Consider the following 14774-nt stretch of genomic DNA (forward strand, 5'->3'; position numbering starts at 1 on the left):
TAGGCAGAGTGGCTGCACGGGCGAGTTGGTTTGCCATCCAGTTTTCAAAGAATACCGAATCATAAGTAAAAATAAACAGCAACTAACACGTGAGATTGTAGAACCCAGACAGATAAGAAAACTGAAAGATAAATGTGTTAGTGCAGCATCTATCTCGCTCTCAAAGAAAGAAATTTATTTCCTTGATGATGTAAATAAAAAGTAAGTGTGTGTTATGTGGTGACTCACGGCATGATAGCCTGGTGGTTTTTCTGCAACATTCAGCCTGTATAAGAACTTCCCATGCGATGAATAAACTTCAGTTGGAAGTTAGCGCTCGTGGTGTCTCTTTCATTGTTCATCCTGGTTTCTTAGCGCTATATGTTCTGTCCCTTTAGGCTTACGTAGATGAATGCAGACAATTTTAGTTATGGGCTTTTATTCCAAGACTCAAATATAGTGAAGCCCAGTTTGCTTCTCAGCTGCACCACCGCAATAAATTTCCTCGTGAACTAATAGGTCGAGCATTCTCGCTTCATTGCACGCAGAAAGAAAAGTGCAATTCAGCCATCCCACTGTACGTCATTAGTTTGAAAATGCGCACTCGGCTGTGAGAGGGATCACGATAAAATTTCAAGCTTGCGCCAATACGTTCCATTCTTTTGTGCCATGCGTTCGTCTGTCCCTTCATTCGGACCACATAGTGGCTTTTCGCTTATTCGAAGAGTATACCTTAAGTTGGTCTGATGTTTACGGAATCGTTAAGATATTGAAATCATTAGCCTACGTCGGAAGCTTATTCCGCAAGTCAATAGCAAAAGTAAGTGTTATATGACCCACATTGTTTGTTGAGTAGCAGAAGTTTTTGTTTCCTCCCATTTATCGCGTACACTTTCAGAATCTTCAAGGGTACTACCAAAAACAAGAGAAGCAATTCATTTTTCAAGCTCTGGTTTCCTTTAACTTTTTTTTTTCTGCCAGCTCCCAACAAGTTTTCCACTCGATGTGCAGAAGGATAATATTTTTTTGTTGTTCAGTGGATGTTTCAAGAACCATTTGTCAAGCGCAATGGGATGATTCGGCGACCAAAATCGGTGAAAGGCTGCGGGTCGTCAGGAATCGCTTTATCGCGATACGTATATATCTCGAACCATTTGTGAAGGCAGGAACTCTCGACATACCGTGGAGGGCGTCAGGGTGGAATCCAGAAAACAGTGGCAGCCTAAATTCCAGTCGAAGAATTAAACAGCAAGGGGTAAAAAGAACGCAGTGATGCCGTGGAACGCAGATATAAGAAATGCTTTCTTATTCTTCGTGCAGTTGGTGCAGAAACAGGGGCACCGTATAATGCGATTCCGAGAGCCATCGTACTGACGGTAAAGGACAGCGTTGCTGGCATGAGGCTGATATTTTATTTTATCTACTTAACAGCGTAAAAGTTTCGTTCTCAGCTCATCGCTTTTTACGTAATTTCCGTCTCGTTGGTCGCGAGGGCGGCTGTCCTTTCTGGCCGTCCGCGCTCCAGCGGCGCTCTGCATCCCAGGGCTTCCTGGGCGGCAACCATCGTCGCGAGACTAGCGTGTCATTGTCAAAGTTGGGAATGTTAGGAACGCTTAAATGAAGGAATGCAAAACCAAGAACACGGAGAAACTCTGCTCACGTATGTTGTCCGTGCACCCCTCCTTCATGGCCTGCAGTACGTTTCCTTCTTTTACTACTGTTGAACGACAACAAAACCAAAAGAAAACTTGTTTGATTCTCGCTCTTTTGTTCCCGCCAGCATTCTCTCTAAAACTTTCTTCCGCCGTCAGGGAATGCCAACAATGATTTTGCTGGTGGTCCTGTGGGAATGATGGATGACGCTTGGGACGCGCCAGACAAGTTCCGTTTCATAAATCACGACGTGAAATGGAAACCAGCGTTCTTCCGTTTATTTTTTCTTGCGCGTTATCCATCTTTCATTGCTTGAAGAGAACCGGTAAGAAATAAAGCACAAGGACAAGGAGAAATATCTTGGAGGTTTTCTCTCCTGGGACTCTGATCCTCTCGCCCCGTGATGATCCCTATACACTTGTCTCCGATGCTCACTTTTCCTGCGCTTGCTATCCTACTGTTTTGAATAGTGCATACGCAAGAGGTTCCTTATATGGGCAGGTGAACGAATTAATAGTAAGAGAATATACGAATTCCAACTTTTTCGCCACACAAGGTTTTGAAATATTTTTTTTCGCCCTACCGTTTGCCACTCATTTATGAATCTTTTTCGTTATGCGAAGTGAACTTCTGGAGTTTACCAACTCTGGTAATAAATTGAAGAGCGAGGAAAGTCGAGCGGAAATTAAAACCTAACTGAGAGTTTTATATCATTTTATTTTACTAGTGAGCTCTCCTGTCAACACCAGGTTGCGAAACCTGATTGATCAATGCGATAACTTCATTTACTGCTGTGAAGTTTATTGCCAGGAACGGACGATCTATTAACCTAAAAACTAGGCCTATCCTGTAAACGAAGCACCCTTAGCGGTATATTTTTTTCCCGATTGAGCTTACCCACTGGTTTATTTGTGGACCCTGTTCTCCGCTAAGAACTTCTCTTAAAGATCTATATTTATCAGTTATTGCCATCTTCTCATATGTTGTTCCTGCGCCCTCCAGCCTCCAGAGTAGCTCTTTAATACGACACATGAGCCTACAGACTGAAAAACCGAGGGCTAGGAAAAGGGTATTCAGAGCCACTCCCACACAAAATCGCTGAGCATACAGTTCAAGCAAAGTAGAAACGGCTTCAGTGGCGTGGAAATATTTCCATAAGTTGGCGTTTTTAAAGCCATGCAGGCGAAAAACGGCCGGATTCACGATTACTTTATTCGCGCAAAACCTCGGCACCCCTTTGCGTATAAAGTGCAATGAATAGAATCTGGACTGACGTTGGATCTGCTAACACTCCTGGTATCACAGAAATATTGTCACCCCGGTGTTAAGCGGCCGAGATTCAACAGCGGCGTAGACCTGGACGAGTGCTCCTGTACAACACTTCTTTCTTTTCTTGATTGGCGCGTTTGTCTGCACGAGCGCTGGCGTCAATATGCAAAGGTTAGCTTCAGTGTACTTGGTGACATACTGCCATCCGCAGTAAATTTGATTATTGCGTTTATTCCCTGCGAGAGACAGACGATTATGAACGAAGAGAAGACATGCCAGCGACCTCACATTGGCTGTGGCAGTGGCGGCTGCTGTAGCGTTCCAGCCCTAGCTTTGACGTAATAGCATTGGGCCAATAGCTGGCGCCGGCCACCAGCAGCTTAAACGCCGCAGCTCCGTGTCGCATTTACCGCAGATGTCGCGAAACAAAAGGAACCATAAAGAACCCATCCTTTACCATTTTTGTGTTGACATTTGTCCACTGCTTTTCTTTCTGTTCCGGGATAAAAACAGCTAAATTTGTAGGCATCAACCCAGGGACACTATCTCTGCTCAGCAAGGTTTCTGCATTAAAATTTTACTTCAGCTTCTATCTGGGAGGAGTCGATATAGCGCAGGTTCTGTGCTTAAATCGTTCTTCTTTTGTGAGAATGCAGACGGTAGCGTTCGCAAATTAGCTGAAGACATGAAAAGAGAAGACGGGGAAGCAAATGCGGGGAAGTTAACTTGAAGAAGCGTTTGGCTGGCTGGGCTGCACTGCGGAAAGGGGAGATGATTTGTGAACGGATAAAAATAGGAAATAGGGAATGTAAGGAAAACGGCCGTCATATAAATACAAAGGGAACCAGAGCAATCTTATGAACTCGTCTGTGAGGATGTAATAAATTAAGCTTCAAAGAGGGGCGCGGAATACCGCGTGCGTCGCGGTTTTGTTAGCTGCTTTCTCTCTTTCCACTTTCTGCACAAGATATGGCGAAAGTTCGGGCATTTGAGTAGGCCCCTTAGCGCTCTCCAACTTGTACCGCGTTGCCTTACCTAATTTTCTCGACGAAACCCTGGTTTAAAAGTTTTGCCGTGCTTTTAATACAGAAAAAAATGCTTAACGCCAGCGTAAAACAGGTTCTCACCGGACAAAAACAGCCTATTGCAGAACCGCCTTCCTTCAAAGAGCTGAATAAGCACCACACGACTGAATAACGAAAGTAAGAAAAGGAAAAAGTGTTTTATCGCCCCTTACCTAATAGAAAATATGCTTCATGTGCATATGACGTAACACATAGGAGAAAAACAATGGAACTTTGGCGTTAAGGTTTTCGTGGTTCCTCAAGCCAAGTGGAATTTTTTTGATAGATTTTACGTCCAAAATAACGAAGCGCCTAATCTCCCCAGAGATAAATTGTGCTTGTTTTCGGCTTTGTTTTCTCATGGGTCTAAGAGGGCGTATCTAGGCTTTTCACTTGGCGTGACTTGGGCCTCTTAATGACGTACTCGATTAGGCTGCCAGTGGGGGGACGGTGCAAGACAAGATTGCCAACACGGAAGGAAGTAATCTGCCGGCAGCTTTGCGCTGTCCCTAGCATACAGGCAGAACGCAGCTTTAAGCGTGACCGAATGCTCGCCATCAACTGAAATATTTAATGCAGCATTTCGAGAGACCCGCAGAAATAAAGCCGCGGTAAAATCTGAGGGAAATAACAGTCGTGGGGCAGCACGTGTGGCTTTTTTGCTTCTTTCTGTATACTCCGCACTAATATCAGGATGTCTTTTTTTTATTAGTGTACGTGCACCTTCATGTGCCCCTTTTTTGTCATTTAGAACCGTTTCTAAACTTTCACTGCAGCAATTCCTTCTCGTCGCTTCATTTTCCCATTCGATTACACATGGTTCCCACCTTCGAGGTCTTCTTTTGAGTCTTGTCGCAATGCTTACTATTGTAACGTTTACGCAGCGTTGGAAACTGAGACTTTTGGTTAGTGCAAAGCGATTTTGAGAGTTAACGTAATCGGTGAAATTCAAAACATAGCGGGAAAGTAATGCGGCTACGACCCGTAGTACAGTGCCGTGTATCGCTGCAGAAGATCTGCGCATGAGGCATAAGTTTTCACAGTAGAGTTTGCCCATAGAGTGGCCCGGTAAAGCGAGCCACTCGCAGATGTTGCGGTCAGTCCCACTGCAAAGCAATTAAGAACTCCACTAAACGGTATAAAACGCTCTGTTTGAAATCAGCTGAGTGTATTCAAGTAAAGACAGCCTTGGATGAAGCAACTTAGAATGTTTTATTATACATATCTTACTACCAGCGCCCCTGAATGCACATTCGCATATGTCGTACTATAAGGAGCGTAGACCAAGATTATAGACTTCTAGAAACTTAATTCATTTGGAATATAAATGGTATAGGTTTATTGGGGCTTAACGTCCCAAAGCGACGCAAGCTATGAGGGAGGCCGTAGTGGAGGGCTCGGGATAATTTGGACCACGTGGGGTTGTTTAACGTGCATTGACATCGCACGGTATACGGGCCTCTAGATTTTCGCCTCCATCGAAATTGGACCGCCACCGCCATGATCGAACCAGTGTTTTTAGGGTCAGCAGCCGAGCGCTATAACCATTGAGCCACCGAGGCGGCCGGGATATATATGCAAATATTACTAAGAAGACGTAAATTACCCCAAAAATAACTCACGGATGAAGGAATTCTAATATTATTTCCCTTGAGTTCGTGCAATGGCTGAAGCCAGGTTGCCTAGATCATTCGTGTTCAGTTAATCTTACTACTGCAGGATAAAAAAAAACAATCGAAATAATGCCATGTCCTGTCCCTACTAATCAGTGCGTCGAGTGCGATCAGCGCATAATTTTAATGTACTTCTGTAATAGCAGAGATATATACCTGACCTGATTAATTTTTTGTATTGTTTTCAATACTGTCTGCCTTATTCTCTGTCTCTCATTCTAACCAGTTTATTAGATATAATTTAAGCTGTGCATTTTGATTTCTGTGGTGGCTCGTGACATTTTTCTTTACTGCATTTCCGTCGCCTCTACTCACTCTGCGGTTCTGTTGCGTGTGTCTACTCCTGACGCGTCCATTTTGCCGCAACGTCTACAGCCCCCTCAGGGGAGAAGTTACAGATTTATGTGCGCAACCCTATTCGCACATCGCTAGGACACTGACTCAAAAAAAAAACAACGAGGGGATATTCTAACTTTTCACGAGGCATTAATTTTCCTTCATTAATATCATCAGCCTGACTACACCCACTGCAGGGCAGAGACCTCTCCCATGCCTCTCCAATTAACCCTGTCTTGTGCCAGTTGAGCCCACCCTATGTTTGCGAACTTCGTAATCTCATCCGCCCACCTAACTTTCTGCTTCCCTCTGCTACGCTTGCCTTCTCTTGGAATCCACTCTGTAACCCTTAAGAACCAGCGATTATCCTGCCTTCGCATTACATGCCCTGCCAAAGCCCATTTCTTCCTCTTAGTTTCGACAAGCAAGTCGTTCACACGCGTTTGTTCACTCACTCACTCTGCCCGCTTCCGGTCTCTTAACGTTACACCTATCATTACTGGAGGAAGGCCAGCATGGAAAGAAACATGGTGTTGACCCCGGCTTCCCCTTTACCACTGAGGGTTTTAACAGCACCAGTTGCATCCGCCTGGTTTGGAGAACCTGACTCAGGGACGACAGATTTCCGGTGCGCTTTAACATTCCGCTGTTGCAGTAGACCTACGGAGCAACCTCGAACCACGCTGCCCATTGTAGAGGTTGCGAATTTTGAACCAGTGAAGTGTGTCCCAGTGCTGCAGTGCATTCTAATTCAAGTGCTAGTGCTGATGCTAGTGTTAGTGATAATGCTAGTGCTATGCGATAACAATAACACTATGCTGACGAGCACGAGACATGCCGCTTGCGGTGCATGGGCTGAAGATGTATTAATAACATTTTTTTCCCTGCTTCGCCCCTTGTACAGCTACTTCATTTACATAGGAGGTTATCTTCACAGTTAATTACTTTCCTTCTTTTCTGTTTCGTTCAATGCCGTCTTCGATGAGGCAATGCCACCTTGTTAGCTATATGTCAATACAACGTGTTTACATTTATTACGGAAGACTGATTTTTGTTCTATATTGGCAAGGAAGCTATTGTGGGTTAAGATAAGGAGATAAAGCGGCGGGCGAATGTCTTCAGGGCCTTCTCGTAAAATGATATGGCCGGACGACGACCGCTGGACGAATGGGATCCGCTGCTAGCCGGGGGGGGGGGGGGGGGGGGGGTGCAGCCGACAGCTAATCTGCTGCGCTCAGGATGTGTCAGGACTCTGCTCCTGTGATGGAGTGCTCCGACCTACATCCCAACGCCTTTGCGGCAACTCGAGGAAAATAGATACTCCTCGCAGTGCCGCCGAGGCCCGGAAGACTGCGGGAAACGCAACACGACCAGGGCTGCTTGGGCAGTGAGCGGCGCCAAAGCCGGAAAGCAGAGGATTGGCTCGGCTTTCCCGGTCGAAGGGAAGACGCCGTCATCCAAAAGGAAAGGAAACAGGGAAATAAAGGAAAGACACATTGTTCTCTTCGGCTCCCTACACATAGAGACGCTTTTAGAAGCTCGGTTCAGCCTCGTACACACATTATGTAAGTTGTTTGCGAGAGCAAATTGGTAAGATCTTGAATATCCCGTCTTATATTCCGTGTGCTCCAATGCCGGGAAGGAAACAGTTGTCGTGAACATGAGCATGATGATGATAATTCTGATGCGTCAGGAGAAGAACACAGCAGCACATTATTTTTGCTCGTCACTAAGTGTTCACGTCGTCAACGAGCAGTGGAATATATTTTTGGTCGAAAGAATATTTCTCTACCGGTGCGAAAACTGATGCCACAAGAAGGGGGAGGGAAGGTGACATCTGATTTTCATTTCATTGAACAGGGAAATGATTAAGCCTTGTTTTTTCTTAAGATTGTGCACATTAGGGCTCGCCCTAGTACTTAAAAACTGTCTTCACGTTGTTAATCACCTCTGTATGTCCATAATCCTGCTTGATTAGCTAACTTTTCGGTACTCTTGCCTTGAAGAGAATTTTTTTATTATTATTACAGATACCTCAAGGGTCCTTAGGTAGGGCTTTACATGAGGTTTCTTTTTTTGTTTTGTTTTCTTTTTAAGGTGTTTATTGTGCAGAAATATAGCGGTCAGGCTATTTCTAAGCAGGCAACAAAACTGCATCTACGGACGCCACATGATCTGACCATGCTGCGTCTATTTTTTCATTCAGTCCCACGTGGACAGCGCTCTCATTTTAATTATTTTTTTGAACGCGAATAGAATAAAGCGGACCCTAGTGCACTGTCATCAAAACCTTACGTTTCCGCTTCTCACATTGCAAGCAGTTTCTCATAGCCACATTGTTATAGCCAAAACATACCAATACAGCGTTTTGTGATCCAAGAACACGACTGCAAAAAGGCAGCCATCGTGGCACCGTAATTGAGCGACCATTCCGGGATGCAGGGCTCCCCAGAGGGCGGCCAGAGACAGGTCACGAGTGATTGATTAGACGGGAGGTAAGTCGAGCCGTTAGCTTCTGCCCAATGGAGTCAGCGCTCACTACAAGGAATGTGAGTGATATGGCTATCATATCCCGTTTTTGCGTAGTAAGCAACCGTCAGCCTGGTTAGCTAGGTTTGCACAATCAGCTGAAAAGCTGAAGACCTGTATAAGATAAAATATTAACGCTTCACTCAGTTCCTCAATATATAGTCCTCATGCTTGGAAATGTGGGTGTATATTTTTGCGAACTTCGTTCATTTCTAAAGTCATCGTAATACCACATGCACACGCTGGTTAAGAAACCAATACGAATATTTTCAGAATTTTTCCTACACTTGCTTCACTCTTCTAATATGACATTTACATGTACTGTGACGGAGAAGCAAAAGCTTGCTAAATGCTTCAGTGTGCGTGACTGCTATCTTACGGTTGCGGACTGTGTATATGGAATTAATATGAATATGTTGCTTAAAAAAAATGTCAACGTCAACGTCATCAGGGATGCACTTGACTGCTTGTGTAGAATCTGCTTAGAGTTCTAGATCAAACGGTAAAGTTGATATCGCACGCAATAGTGGCACAGCAAGTATGGACCATTACTCAAAAATAGATTACATTGCTACCCGCTAAATTACATCAAAATCAAATAATTTGAAATTGAACTACCTATCCAATCACCGCAAGGTACTAACCAAAACTTTGGGGTGGAAGACCCGCACCAGCAATGGGGAGAATTAGTAAAAGGTTACAGTGAATTGAAGAGCATTTGCCTCACAGTTCGTTCTCTCCCAACTTCCCCGTAATCAGCGATGCTCACCAGGCGTATCTCGTACCAGAGAGAAACATTCCTACCGAACGAGATGCTGCACATTTTCGTTTCGTTGTCCAGCGGTTCACCTTGCCGGGTCGCCCTTGTGCTGCGGCGTATAACAACTCCTGTTGAAGGGACATTGGGCACAGACAGAAGTTCGCTTGTTACCACATGGCACCGCGTTCGCATCGCACAACTCTCTCCGGAAACGGAGGAATTGTCAGTTAGAAAGGAACAAGAAATGAAACACATATTTCTAGCCAGAACGTAGCGCAAAAACACGGCCCACAGAACGAGTGACACAATGACTTGCGCTCCCCTCATTGTCTTCCCGCTCAACCGTAATCACATTGCCAACCGTGCAATCATCGCAGACATTGGATGGGACAGGTAGTCGAGAGGCACCTTCACACGTTTAGAAGCAACTCTCAGGCGTTGCACGCAGCGTGGAAATGGAAACATTCGGCGGATTGAATAGAGTGAACACACGCAAGGGAAGTTGACCACATACGCCCTGCCCGAAAAACTTAACTTTGGCCCCGCAAGCTACATGGACGATGACAGAGGACAGTTTGCAACAGGTAGCTGAATGCAGTACACTCTTATATTAATGTATCCCCCGTCTGCGCTGGTGACGCGTCACACTCGATGCATATCATAGCTGGAAGCACAGGTGTCCTCCCGCAGCCGGCGTCTGCGTAGAGGTTGTATGCAGCCAGTAGGAAAAGCGCGGGAATGGTCGTACACTGCAGGGGCACTTGGACCTTCCCGTCAAGAAAGGGATCAACGAGCAGGGGTGTATATAAGCCCGCATCTTTTGTTCTAGCTCTCATTAAAATTTGATTATGAAGGAGAAGTCATGCAGTTTATAATTATTCGTCCTTTTTTTCAGGGAGATAAAGTTTACACCAATGAATCGATCGATTTTTCAATTCAAGTGCAAAAGTGGAAGCTACATGCGTACATGTCAAGCAATGGGAGAAAACAAATTTCATCGATCTCATTAGCGTATTTAAGGCGCACTGCTTTCACGCAAAGACGCTTCGTCGGTACAGTTTCATTGCAAAGGTGCCTACTGATGCTGCTTGTCAGCTATGAGTGCCGATATAACCTGCTGAGAGGCCCAAGGGCAACTGCGCACTGCTGCTGATTCATGCCGCGACAACTGCATCTCGATAGAGGCGGAATGCAAAACCGCCCGTGTGCTGTGCGATGGCAGTGTGCAATAGAAGTCATCAAAGACCAAATACCCTAACTCAGCCGTATACTTTGTGGTCTTTATTTTTGCGAAAAACCGGCGATTGTTTTTCGGCTTTCATTTCCCGCGTTTAATAATAATTGTTTTTATTGGGGGGAAAGGAAATGGCGCAGTATCTGTCTCATATATCGTTGGACACCTGAACCGCGCCGTAAGGGAAGGGATAAAGGAGGGAGTGAAAGAAGAAAGGAAGAAAGAGGTGCCGTAGTCGAGGGCTCAGGAATAATTTCGACCACCTGGGGATCTTTAACGTGCACTGACATCGCACAGCACACGGGCGCCTTAGCGTTTTTCGGGTTCAAACCCGGGCACTCCGGATCAGTAGTCGAGCGCCCTAACCACTGAGCCACCGCGGCGGGGATCCCGCGTTTTGGTGAAGGCGGACGGCGAAAGCAAAAGACGCACGTGCGCTGTACGACGTAACACACGTTGAAGAACCCCGGGCGGCCCAAATTAATTCGGAGCATGCACTAAAGCGCCGCTCATGGCCCACGTGTTCCTTCGGTATGTTATATTCCATAAATATTTTTTTTTGTTTCATTTATTAAATCGGTGTTTATCGACTAGGCCCAAGTGGAAAAGCTAACTATTGCACTTAGGGGTGAAACAATTGCGTGGATTTTTCTAGCAGCTCCGTTTAGACAAGCGGGTTAAGCATTTATATACGAAAGCGGAAGTCGACATCCATGAGTTACAAGTCATTTGGGGATGTCCCGCTAGATGGCCTGGAATCATATGTATTTGAGCCCCGTGGAAAAGCCGCGACCAGCTTCATCGTACGGTCATCGTCTACCATGTTCATTAGGCTGTCCACACTGATCCGGCAAGGTTACAAATTTTACGCAAAGGACACGGCGACCCTCGGCAAGCGTGACTATAGCCAGAAACTGGCGTTTTTCGGTTTGGGCCAATTTCAATTATTTTTTTTAACTTGGCGACGCTTATTGGTGTTTTTGGTTAAAACCACAAAGTACAGGGCCTAATTGAAACATACCAAAAGTGCTGATAGTATAGGCTTGAGCTGGTAGCAGTGAACGTGATTGTGATGGAATTATCTTCTATAAGTAAAGCTAAAATTTTTGAGTTCGCTCTTTCTCAACCTTTCCTTGTGCAGCACTAAAATAGAACTTTAGTGCAAAAACAGTGACCCGCCGCGGTGGCTCAGAGGTTAGGGCACTAGGCTACTGAATTGGTGTACCCGGATACCAACCCCGACCGCGGCAGCGGGGTTTCGATGGAGGTGAAACGCAAAGGGCACCCGTGTGCTGTGCGATGTCTATGCATGTTACAAACTCCCCAGGCGGTCGAAATTATTCCGGAGCCCTCCACTACGGCACCCCTTTCTTCCTTCCTACTCTCAGTCCCTTCTTTATCCCTTCTATCACGGCTCTGCTCAGGCGTCTGCCGACATATGTGAGGCAATTACGGCGGCATTTCCTTTCCCCCAAAACCAATTTTCATTTTCAAAAATAGAACTTGTCGTCGTGTTTTTTTTTTCTTTTACTTCTTTTATTTCTTTTGTACTGTTGGTAACGAGGTTTATGGCCTCTTCTAATTTGTTACGCTTGGTTCTTGATCTCCTAAATTCGAGTAATTCTACCGCAATTTTTCCAGATGCTCCTTTTGTAGTGAATGACAACTGGAAGGGTAAGGAATTTGCTGAGTTCCCCTTACCGAGTCGATAGTCTTTTCGTTGAAATTTTTGCGACTGTCACCAAGCTACTTTTGAGAAAAGGAGCCCGCATATTGGTAGCCATGTGTGTGCATATCTCGCTCAATTATAAAACAATACGAACTGAATAAACCAATCTTCATCTCTGTCAGCTAAAAGTATGTTCACTCATAAGCTAGCCCTCACGTTATGCTTTATTGTTTTTTTTTAACTCTCTTTTACTGAAAATCATTTTGAACAGGCAGTTTTTCTTGGCGGTACTTTATTATGCTTGTCAGCAAGCGGTGGCTAACGCACCGACCTCACGTAAACCGCACTTCTTTAACGACTGTTGTTTTACTTTGACGATACGTTGACAGGCTTCAATTATTTGTTCGAGTACTTCTCTAACCAAGAATGTGCAGAGAATGGGGGACACTATAACAGGCTAGGTACAATGCTACAGAAAAAAAAAATAATACGTACTTCACATCAGTAGAGATCATTTAACAAAGAACGATCTCGGATTAATTCAAGTTTACAGCCGAGCGCTGAATTTTTAAAGCATTGACATCACCAAACTCTGCTTTCTAGTTTTGCTCCAGCAGAAAGAAAATGCTGTCATATGAATATCAAGAAAAATTTCTGCTTCCATTTTAAATTCCTGAAAAAAAAATCACGAGAGCAGTAATGGAAGTCCGGGATAAATAATGGTTCACCTATATCCTCAGTAAAATATTCGACGTGAATTTTGTTCTGAACCCTCTTAATACGGTCTCAGTGGTGCGGGTGCTCTTAAAACATGCAAGAAAAAAAAACAGTGTTCTTGACCATTATATGTGTTGAAAGGCACCGACTGCTAAACATGAAAATTTCGAAACGACTATATCATTAATTTTATCCGTGCACTTGCAGGAAATGATGCTTTCGAGTAGGTCCAGCCGAAGGAGGTCAGTTTAATAAACGCTGTTCAGCAGCAGTGGCAGCATATATGACTTTCCAGTATTAGTCGGAAGTTTGCAGCTATCGTTATTCTTGCTCTTTTCACTTTTTGCGCTGGGAGCATTTTATTTTGTTACCCTCGAGCAAATTTTCTAAATCGCGTATATTTTTGCTATACTAAGGAGTGATGCGAATGAAATCAGCGAATCGTTTGCACTGCCCAGAAAATTTAAAATTAACACTGAGCAACCCAAGAAAGAGGTTATTAATTTTATTCCAGAGGATGTTCTTTTTATCATCAGGGTATGCATATGCTCTCCTGTTATTTTTAATGCGCATTTTTAATGCCGCAACAGTGTTTTAGCGTGTGTAATGCTCCGGTCAGCAAATTACCAACGCCGCACACTTTTCGACCAATCAGCGCCGAAGACTAAATGCTTCCCAACTGCTAATAATTTCATTGCGCGCGGTTAACAAGGTAGTCTTTTGAAACGGAATTTGTATAAAAATATTAGGTCACACATTTTTGTCCTGCAGTCTTCTGAGGGGCAATCGTTGAAAATAAATGCGAAAAATGGCAGACACGCTGCTCTGCTCCGAAAATAATTCTAACGCATAGTACAAGCGCGGAACTGATACAATTTAAGTTGCTGCTTTGAGGCTGGGATACAATTTTTCCAACAAGAAAGAAAATAAACTCAAATAAACTCCGGCATCGCCTAGTCGGACTGTTATGCAGAAGGGATATTCTGCAATGCAAGAAAGGGATCTTAAAATCAACAAAACTACTCAGACGAAAACTCACCGTTTTAACTTATACGGGAATTCCAATCAGGAGGCCGCTTCCCAACTTGTCAGCGTCCTGCGTGGGGGCTCTCGATCAACAAGTGGCCAACACCACGCACCGATGGTTTCAAGGAGCCGAACTGCGGTTCGTCCCACTGTGTAAGCACCAGCCGCGTCCACCAGGGGATTCAGGGTCTTGTAACTGATTATAGTTCCCAGCGTAGATTATTCCTCGAGCGAAGCTGTCAGCAGATTGTATTGGCCGAGGTAATTCTGTAGCGTTAGCATAGGGCGCCGTCTATTAAGAGTTTCGCCACCGCCAGCAACCGCGCCACCAGCGAGGTCCGAAGTCAAGCAGACGACTCTTCCAGGGAGCAGACGACGGAGGCGGCGCCGAGCAGACGGCGATGCGTGCGAGTCGTCTGCTCAGTTACAACGGCTCGCACACGGGCTTCAACCCCCTGTCGTCTGCTAGCTTCGGTGGCGCCGATTTGTTTTTCTCTTCTCCGCCACCAGCTTTGGGCGAGAGCACGACATCACCCGTAGGGAGGCGCGGAGTGATACGATGAGAGCGAAAGAGAGGAAGAAAACAAGCTATCTGCGAACAGCGGTCGACAAGCTCCGCCTTTTCGGCGCATATGGGCCAATGGCGGGCACCCCGGTTGTAGGAGTGGCGCCGCCTAGCGACGAGCACGAGGAGCGGTGGAGGATTTTGTCGCATAGCGGGCAAATTCGAAAGTCGAATTGTGCTCTCTTAGAAATTTGTAAAAGAACTGAGGAGCCAGCATGTTTTTCGACCCCTGTAACATGTGCACTAAAGTGCGTAAGGATGCGTAAGAGATGTGGTGAAAGCTTTCCCACAAATGAACTT

The 14774-nt window shown here is 45.1% G+C and overlaps 1 protein-coding gene across 2 annotated transcripts in view; it reads right to left on the bottom strand.

Annotated features, from left to right (window-relative positions):
- Positions 1 to 14472, bottom strand: part of LOC144100796 (allatostatin-A receptor-like) — a 98425-nt gene extending 83953 nt beyond the window's left edge. Inside the window, exon 1 of one of the 2 annotated variants that reach the window (XR_013307850.1) lies at positions 13923 to 14423. The gene's annotated coding sequence lies outside the window, so the exon portion shown is untranslated. Of the gene's footprint in view, positions 1 to 13922 lie in introns of both variants that reach the window. The other variant, XM_077633657.1, reaches the window with a different exon arrangement.
- Between the last annotated feature and the right edge of the window lie 302 nt (positions 14473 to 14774).

Source organism: Amblyomma americanum, chromosome 8 (assembly GCF_052857255.1).
Source record: "Amblyomma americanum isolate KBUSLIRL-KWMA chromosome 8, ASM5285725v1, whole genome shotgun sequence".
Lineage (NCBI taxonomy): Eukaryota > Metazoa > Arthropoda > Arachnida > Ixodida > Ixodidae > Amblyomma > Amblyomma americanum.